General features: G+C 33.4%; 1 protein-coding gene across 3 annotated transcripts in view; it reads left to right on the forward strand.

Moving 5' to 3' along the window:
* Nucleotides 1-389: 389 nt before the first annotated feature.
* Nucleotides 390-6,453, forward strand: part of LOC116343073 (furin-like protease 2) — a 210,287-nt gene continuing 204,223 nt past the window's right edge. For 2 of the 3 annotated variants that reach the window (XM_031770961.1, XM_031770960.1), the window contains exon 1: nt 1,276-1,649. The gene's annotated coding sequence lies outside the window, so the exon portion shown is untranslated. Of the gene's footprint in view, nt 752-1,275; nt 1,650-6,453 lie in introns of those variants that run through there. The other variant, XM_031770962.1, reaches the window with a different exon arrangement.

A 6,453-nucleotide genomic window follows, 5' to 3' on the forward strand; every position in this document is an offset into this window, starting at 1 on the left:
AACTGAATGTGTAAAGGCGCATGCGTTTGTTATGTCAATTTTGAACAAATCACTTTCTATAAACAATGCAAAGCGAATGACGTAAACAAACTGCATTCGTGACCAATCTGGCCATGATCATTAACACTCTAGACAAAATAAAACGCAAATTGAAAATAAACATATATAGATTTATAATTTTTTTTACATAGAACCAAATTGTTGTTGACTAATTCATAGCATATTACAAAATACCGTATATATTTTTGTATTGGGTGTGTGTATATATAATATCTTAAATTAGAAAGAAAAAGAAAGTTTGTAATCAAAGTGTTTATCAGCAAACAGATTGTGATTCCAAGATGTTGATAAAGCGCCAAACAAACCAGTTTGAATCAGTTAAATAAAACAAAAATGGTAAATTTAAAAAAAAAAAGTCGGAAGAACAAAAAAAAAACCGAAGAGGACACAACGTTTCTGAAACGAGACTGATGAATCATACTAATAAACAATGAAAGTAAATACTCTTAAAGTTCCCTTAAGGCATGAAAAAAATACACGTGGACACTATAAACTGTCTTCTATTTGTGCAAGAGAAAGATGCTGGAATTTCGAAATAGCTGATTGAATGTTGTAACAAAGAAAACGAATCATTGCAGTTAAATCATAACAATAAAGTTTAATGCCACAGGTGGATAGTATGACAAGTCGTTTAGTACAAATAAAAGAATACCAAACATTTGATGAAGTCGGACATCGAAATCAATTCCTGGTAAGAATTACACAACCATTTCTCGGTTTTGTGCGTGGAATTTTCTGTTCCAAGAATATCAATATTGATAAGCCAGATTTCGCTACAAATATTAAAAACAAGCAAATAGTAATGAAACATGCTGTTTTTGTTTTTAAAACGCATGCTTCACACACAAACACCGACTGTAAACGTTATTCGTGTGAATATGTTTCAGTCAAAGAGAGCCAAGCGAATGGTGTATGTGCAAAATGTAAGCCGATTCCGCTAGTGTCAACATGCTTGCGCTTCGTGTATACGGTATGTGTGTGTGTGTTTGATGAATCAGATTGCGTGTCGTCCGTCAATGCCGTACCATAGCAGCAATTCATTCATGCCATACGCATATATGCTTGAATGCAATGCGTTCGTTGCCGCACACCATTTGCTTTGTGTTTTGATTGTACATAATTCGCTTTCGTTTTCGGCCAAAAATTGAACAACCATCCAGCAAACCGTTGAAATACGAATTTAACATCGATTCACTTTAGTCATCGTAGAAACACGTTTCGACACGGACGCTACTTTACTTTTTCCGACTGAACTTATCTCGCATCGCGTGTGATAAATCCAAAATAAAATTATTAAAAACTTAAATCTTAATTCTGGAAGTCTATGTTTCTTTCTCAATTAATTTTCTTCTCGAACATTTGCAAGACTTCCCATTTGCAAAAACGGTTAGATTAACTGGCAAAAAAGTCAACAAATATTCGCGTGTTGAAAACGAAAAAATAAATATCGTTGAATTTTTGTGTCAAAGTATTATAAATAAAAACGGTCAATATAAACCCAACGAAATCGAGTATTTTTTTCGAATTGGCCGTAAAATTTGGCAGCCATCCGGTTGTTACAGCGAAAAGAAAAGAAGAAAGAAATTACGGTACGAAATTCTGTCCAAATTGTTATTTTCGGTGGTTTAAAAAAAAAAAATAAAATCTTTATAAGACTTTTAGCATAAAAATTCAAAAGGCGTTTAAGTTATTTAAATTCAAGCAAAGTGAGAGTGTTTGTGAACCAATTTTTTGTGATTTTGTTTTCTGGCTTCTGTCTTGTACGTGTTTCTCTTTCACTTATTGTATCACAGCCGTAGACGGAATTAATGTGATTTAGAAACGATGTTTTCCATTTTATGACAATGAACGGCACCATATGACAATGGATGACTTGAATTTTTTTTTTAAATATTTCATGTGTGTGTGTGTAAAATTAAATTGAATGCTGAAATAACCAAATTCAAACTATTGATCGTTTTCATAAAATTTTGGTCAATTTGAGACTTACAAATTGCCTTAAGCTAATGGGCGCTTAATTGACCCGAAGTTTGTCTGTTCGACTCAATATACATGTATTGCCAATGGAGCGGCTTAGACATTTTATTAATTGTGAGCGTCTCAAACAAATGAATATGGGTGTTAATAAAAACGATGCCAATTTTCTCGCCTCTGAATTTGGAATACCAGTAGTTTTTTCGACATTTTACCACTATCGCTTGTTATTGTTTTCTCTTTTTTTCGATGTACCATCGAAAATATTGCTAAATTTGAATCGTGTCTGTGTGTATGTTTGGAAAATGTTCGAAAATTGTGTTGTTCCATTTTTTCTGTGAAGTCCGGACCCATCCTAACATTGTACGAAACTCGCCTGCAATTTTTCATTCCATTCGCGTCGTTTTTTTGTGCTCGGCGTTTTTTTTTTTTCCATTCGTTTCAAATATTTGCGCTCTTGTTTCACGCTGATTTAGTCTACAATCGATTTGAATCAACATCGTGATGCTATTCTCTTTCATTCGGTCCCATCTCCCATGGTAACATTGAATATAAAGTGTAACAAAAATGATGATCACTTTTAATTTTTTTTTCTTTCTTCTACTACTAATTCTTCATCTTCTTTTTGTGATGGTTTCGACTGGAATTTGCATCCATGATTTATCGACTTGCGATGCAAAACAGATTGTGAAGATGAAAAAACAAGCACTTTACATCATTAGCGTGTGCGACTAACATATACGCAAACAAATAAGAAAAAAAAAATACCAAATACGAAGTGAGAATGAAAGAGAAACGCAAAACATAGATTTCTTTATCATGAAATAGACAATGAGATCGACGCTATTAAAAGTAATCATCTCGCACTTATTATTGCACAGAGAATGAATTACAGATGTATTAGAGTCGGCTGGAAATTAAAATCAGTGAGCTGCTGCAAATTAAAAATACCGCAAGTCAAACAATGGAAGTTTCGATTAATGTTGTGAAAATTACCATACGGCTTAAAATTGTATTTTTAGCGTTTCGTTAATTGGATGCGAATTATGATACGTCGTCAACACTTCACCGCAAATGAAAAGGCAAAAAAGTGAAACAAATTAAAATCAAAGAAGAGAGAAAAAAGCGACTACTGCTATTTCCATTAAATCATTGTTTAAATTGCTTTTTATTCGATGTTCTCGTGTGGAGAATATAAGTGGTGTGTTCTTGAAAAAAAACGAAGCACAAGTAAAATGATTTATATGTGTGTATAGTTGTTTGGTGCGGCGCATAACATATGATTCTTTTACTTTCTCATTATTATTTGGAAAATTGATAAACATATTAAATGGAATCGTGTGTATAACGAGAAAAAAAAATGTATTCAAGAAATGTGGTCTGATATTGTTGAACATACAATCAACAAAGCAATCGTCGGCTTGAAATGGTGATAAAAATACTTTTGATGAGTTTAACAGTGCGCCCGAGATGAAAAAAACCATTTTTTTCTCGCGAAATGAATGTGTGTGTGTGTGTGCGAATTTTGAAAGTCATTTTTCTAAATATAGTTTTTTTCTCATTTTGACATTGGGTGTACATCGTAACAATTCAACAAATCGAAGAAATTACTTTTGTATATATTTGCGTTCCGTGCAATGAATTCGATAACAATCAAAAACGATTTTTCACACACATTCACAGTACATCGCGCCCATAAACGCCATTGGAGTCACAATAAAAAAATGACTCGAAAAAAATTTCGTTTTCGTTGCATTCAAGTTCGCCACAAATCGGTTCCATTGTTTGATAACAATTCAACAGACACATTCAACTTACATTTTTTACGCGTTTGACTTTCAGATTTTGTCGAAAAGTAATTTTGTTTTTCTTTTATTTTAGTGTTTCTGTTTTTTTACACTGTCTTTCAAGAGCGCGAATTCAATCAAAACCTAATTATCGTCAATTGATAAGGAATATTTTAAAAACATTTGAACAAAATGATTCAATACGGGAGTGTGAGTCTGTCATTTAATTTCTTTTTTTTTTCTGTCATTCATTGTATCCTCATATATGATGCTTTGAATTAAAATGACTGTGCAAAACTCAACACTGAACGCCATGTGGCAAGTGATACGAACAAGTTGATTGAAATCAGTGGAATTTACAAACGTGGCATCAATTTTATTCTAATTTTATGATGTTGATGTTTCCGCGTTTCTCGTGTTGTCTTTTTTCCTCAAACCCAACTGACCCTCACTTAATTTCTGTTCAACGTTCACTTTTGACGACTACAAATTGAGCTAACAAAAAATAACAGAAAAAAAACAAACGAAGTTCGAACAGTTTGTGGCGAAAAAACTCTTCTTTTAAAGTTCATCTTGAATGCATGTGATTGTGTGTTTGATCGAAATGGTAAGCTTACCTTTTCTCACTGGAGTGTGCAACAAAAAGAAGAAAACCAAATCGTGTTGTGTGAAAACGATATGTGACTCTTTCTTCTCTGCTTCGATTGCAACGAAGTTCGTTATGAAGCTGACGTGAAAGTGCAAGTTTTTTGTTCATGTGTTGAGTGTTCGGGCGTTTGCATTTGCAAAAAAAATGTAGCCACAGAAAGCATATACCTGTATTTGACGCCATACTATGTAACATCACGACGTTATCAAAGAGCCGCTTCACACTAACCGCGCAAATATTTATTATTACAACAGATTACAAAAGTAGGAAGTAGAAGACTGTGTGTATGCATACGCGTTGCTTTGTTGGTTACTTTTTTGCTTCTCTATATACGCTTGTGGCTGCTGTTGTATGCCAATGCATTTATTGACGATTACAAGCAATTATCTTTCTTTCTCTTTGTTTTTTTTTTGTCTTTGTGTGTAAACATGATTTCATATCGCTTTGCCGTGATCAATGCATACGTTTTGCGCCGTTTACTTCTAAACCATCATCGATTTGGTCATTTTCATCTGAATTGAATGCGTTTATTTCTTTTTCTACTTCTTCCATCGACACATTTTCGATTTGAGCTTGCATCTCTCGTTGCATTTGTGTGCATTTCGCATTTTTGAGCTTTGTTCGCTGTAATTGAAACAATCATTTCAATTGATTAAGCTTTCTTCTTTTGCTAATAATAGAAAGACGTTTGCACGATTTGCAATTTGTGAAACTTAAGTTTTGCCGAATAGTTTGTAAAACTACTTATACAACAACAAGGTCAACATGGAAGGCATCTTCTTTTCAAATTGCTTTGTATAACGGAACAAACAAAAATTAATGAGAAATAATCAATGAAATAAAGTAGGAAAAAACGCTCCTCTTTTCTTTCAACTTTTTGATCAAAATAAAAGTTTTCGACGTTGATCAGAGTGAACTTTTTCTCAAATTGTTCACATCAGAATGTTTGCTCACTTCTCTCTTTCTCTCCCATTTTCACTCTCTCATTCCCGCCACGTACAATTCAATTTCAGTTGCACGTAAAAGCGTGAAAAAAATGAAAATGAGTTTTTTGTTCATTGAAAAATTGTTCGAATGAAATATTTTCTCGGAATTCTTATTTAAAATAAATATAAATTATCGAAAAGAAAAAAATCGCGTTTCTTTCTAATAAGTATTTGTTTGTAAATTTTTCTTCGTATAGTGAGAATATTTTCTGGAAACAATTTTGTGATCAAAGGCAGCAAAAACGTGCATCTCTGACCATGAATATGTTCGACAAGAAATGATTGCTGGCAAGTGCAAAGTTTAGAAGAAATATGATGCAATTTATTAAAATAGAATAAAAAGGGGCGATGCGAAACACTTATTTTATAAATACAACGGAGGTGATACACCCTCGTCCATATACTATCGAAGCATCGATGTAGCAAAACTTTTATCGGTCGGGTATCTCATTGAAAGTCATAAAAAAAAGTAGAAAACAATTTCCTTCGAAAGAGGTGCGAAAGACCCAAATGCGTGTGTTTTTAAACGAATAAATCGTTATACTTGCATGAAAATACACCATGTAACAAACATAATTGTGTAACAAATCACAGGGCTCCCAGATAATAACCACCCAAATGCCCGAGCAAAATGAAAACGACGAAATGCACAAAAAAATATAACCACAACAAATGTCTGCGAAACACATTTTAATTTATAAATTACCAACAATGACAACCACACCGACGTAAATTTACACAGTAAAATGGTTCTTCTCTGGTTTGCGTTTGTTGTTTTTTTTTTTGTTCCTGTGTTTGTTTACCTGAGAGCACTTTATCACAAAGCATAAAATTGCTTTGTGTGTCAGCGCGATGCTGGTCTCGCGCGAGCTCAACATTACTTTTTATACTTATGAAACCGTGTTCGATTTTATGCTTTACCACATCGAACCATTTATTTTACGGTTATTTCTCTCTCTCTCTCTCTCTCTCTCTCTCTCTCTCTCTCTCTCTCTCT

The sequence above is a fragment of the Contarinia nasturtii genome, unplaced genomic scaffold (genome assembly GCF_009176525.2).
Source record: "Contarinia nasturtii isolate CC-2019 unplaced genomic scaffold, AAFC_CNas_1.1 Cnas_scaffold_928, whole genome shotgun sequence".
In the NCBI taxonomy this organism is placed as follows: domain Eukaryota; kingdom Metazoa; phylum Arthropoda; class Insecta; order Diptera; family Cecidomyiidae; genus Contarinia; species Contarinia nasturtii.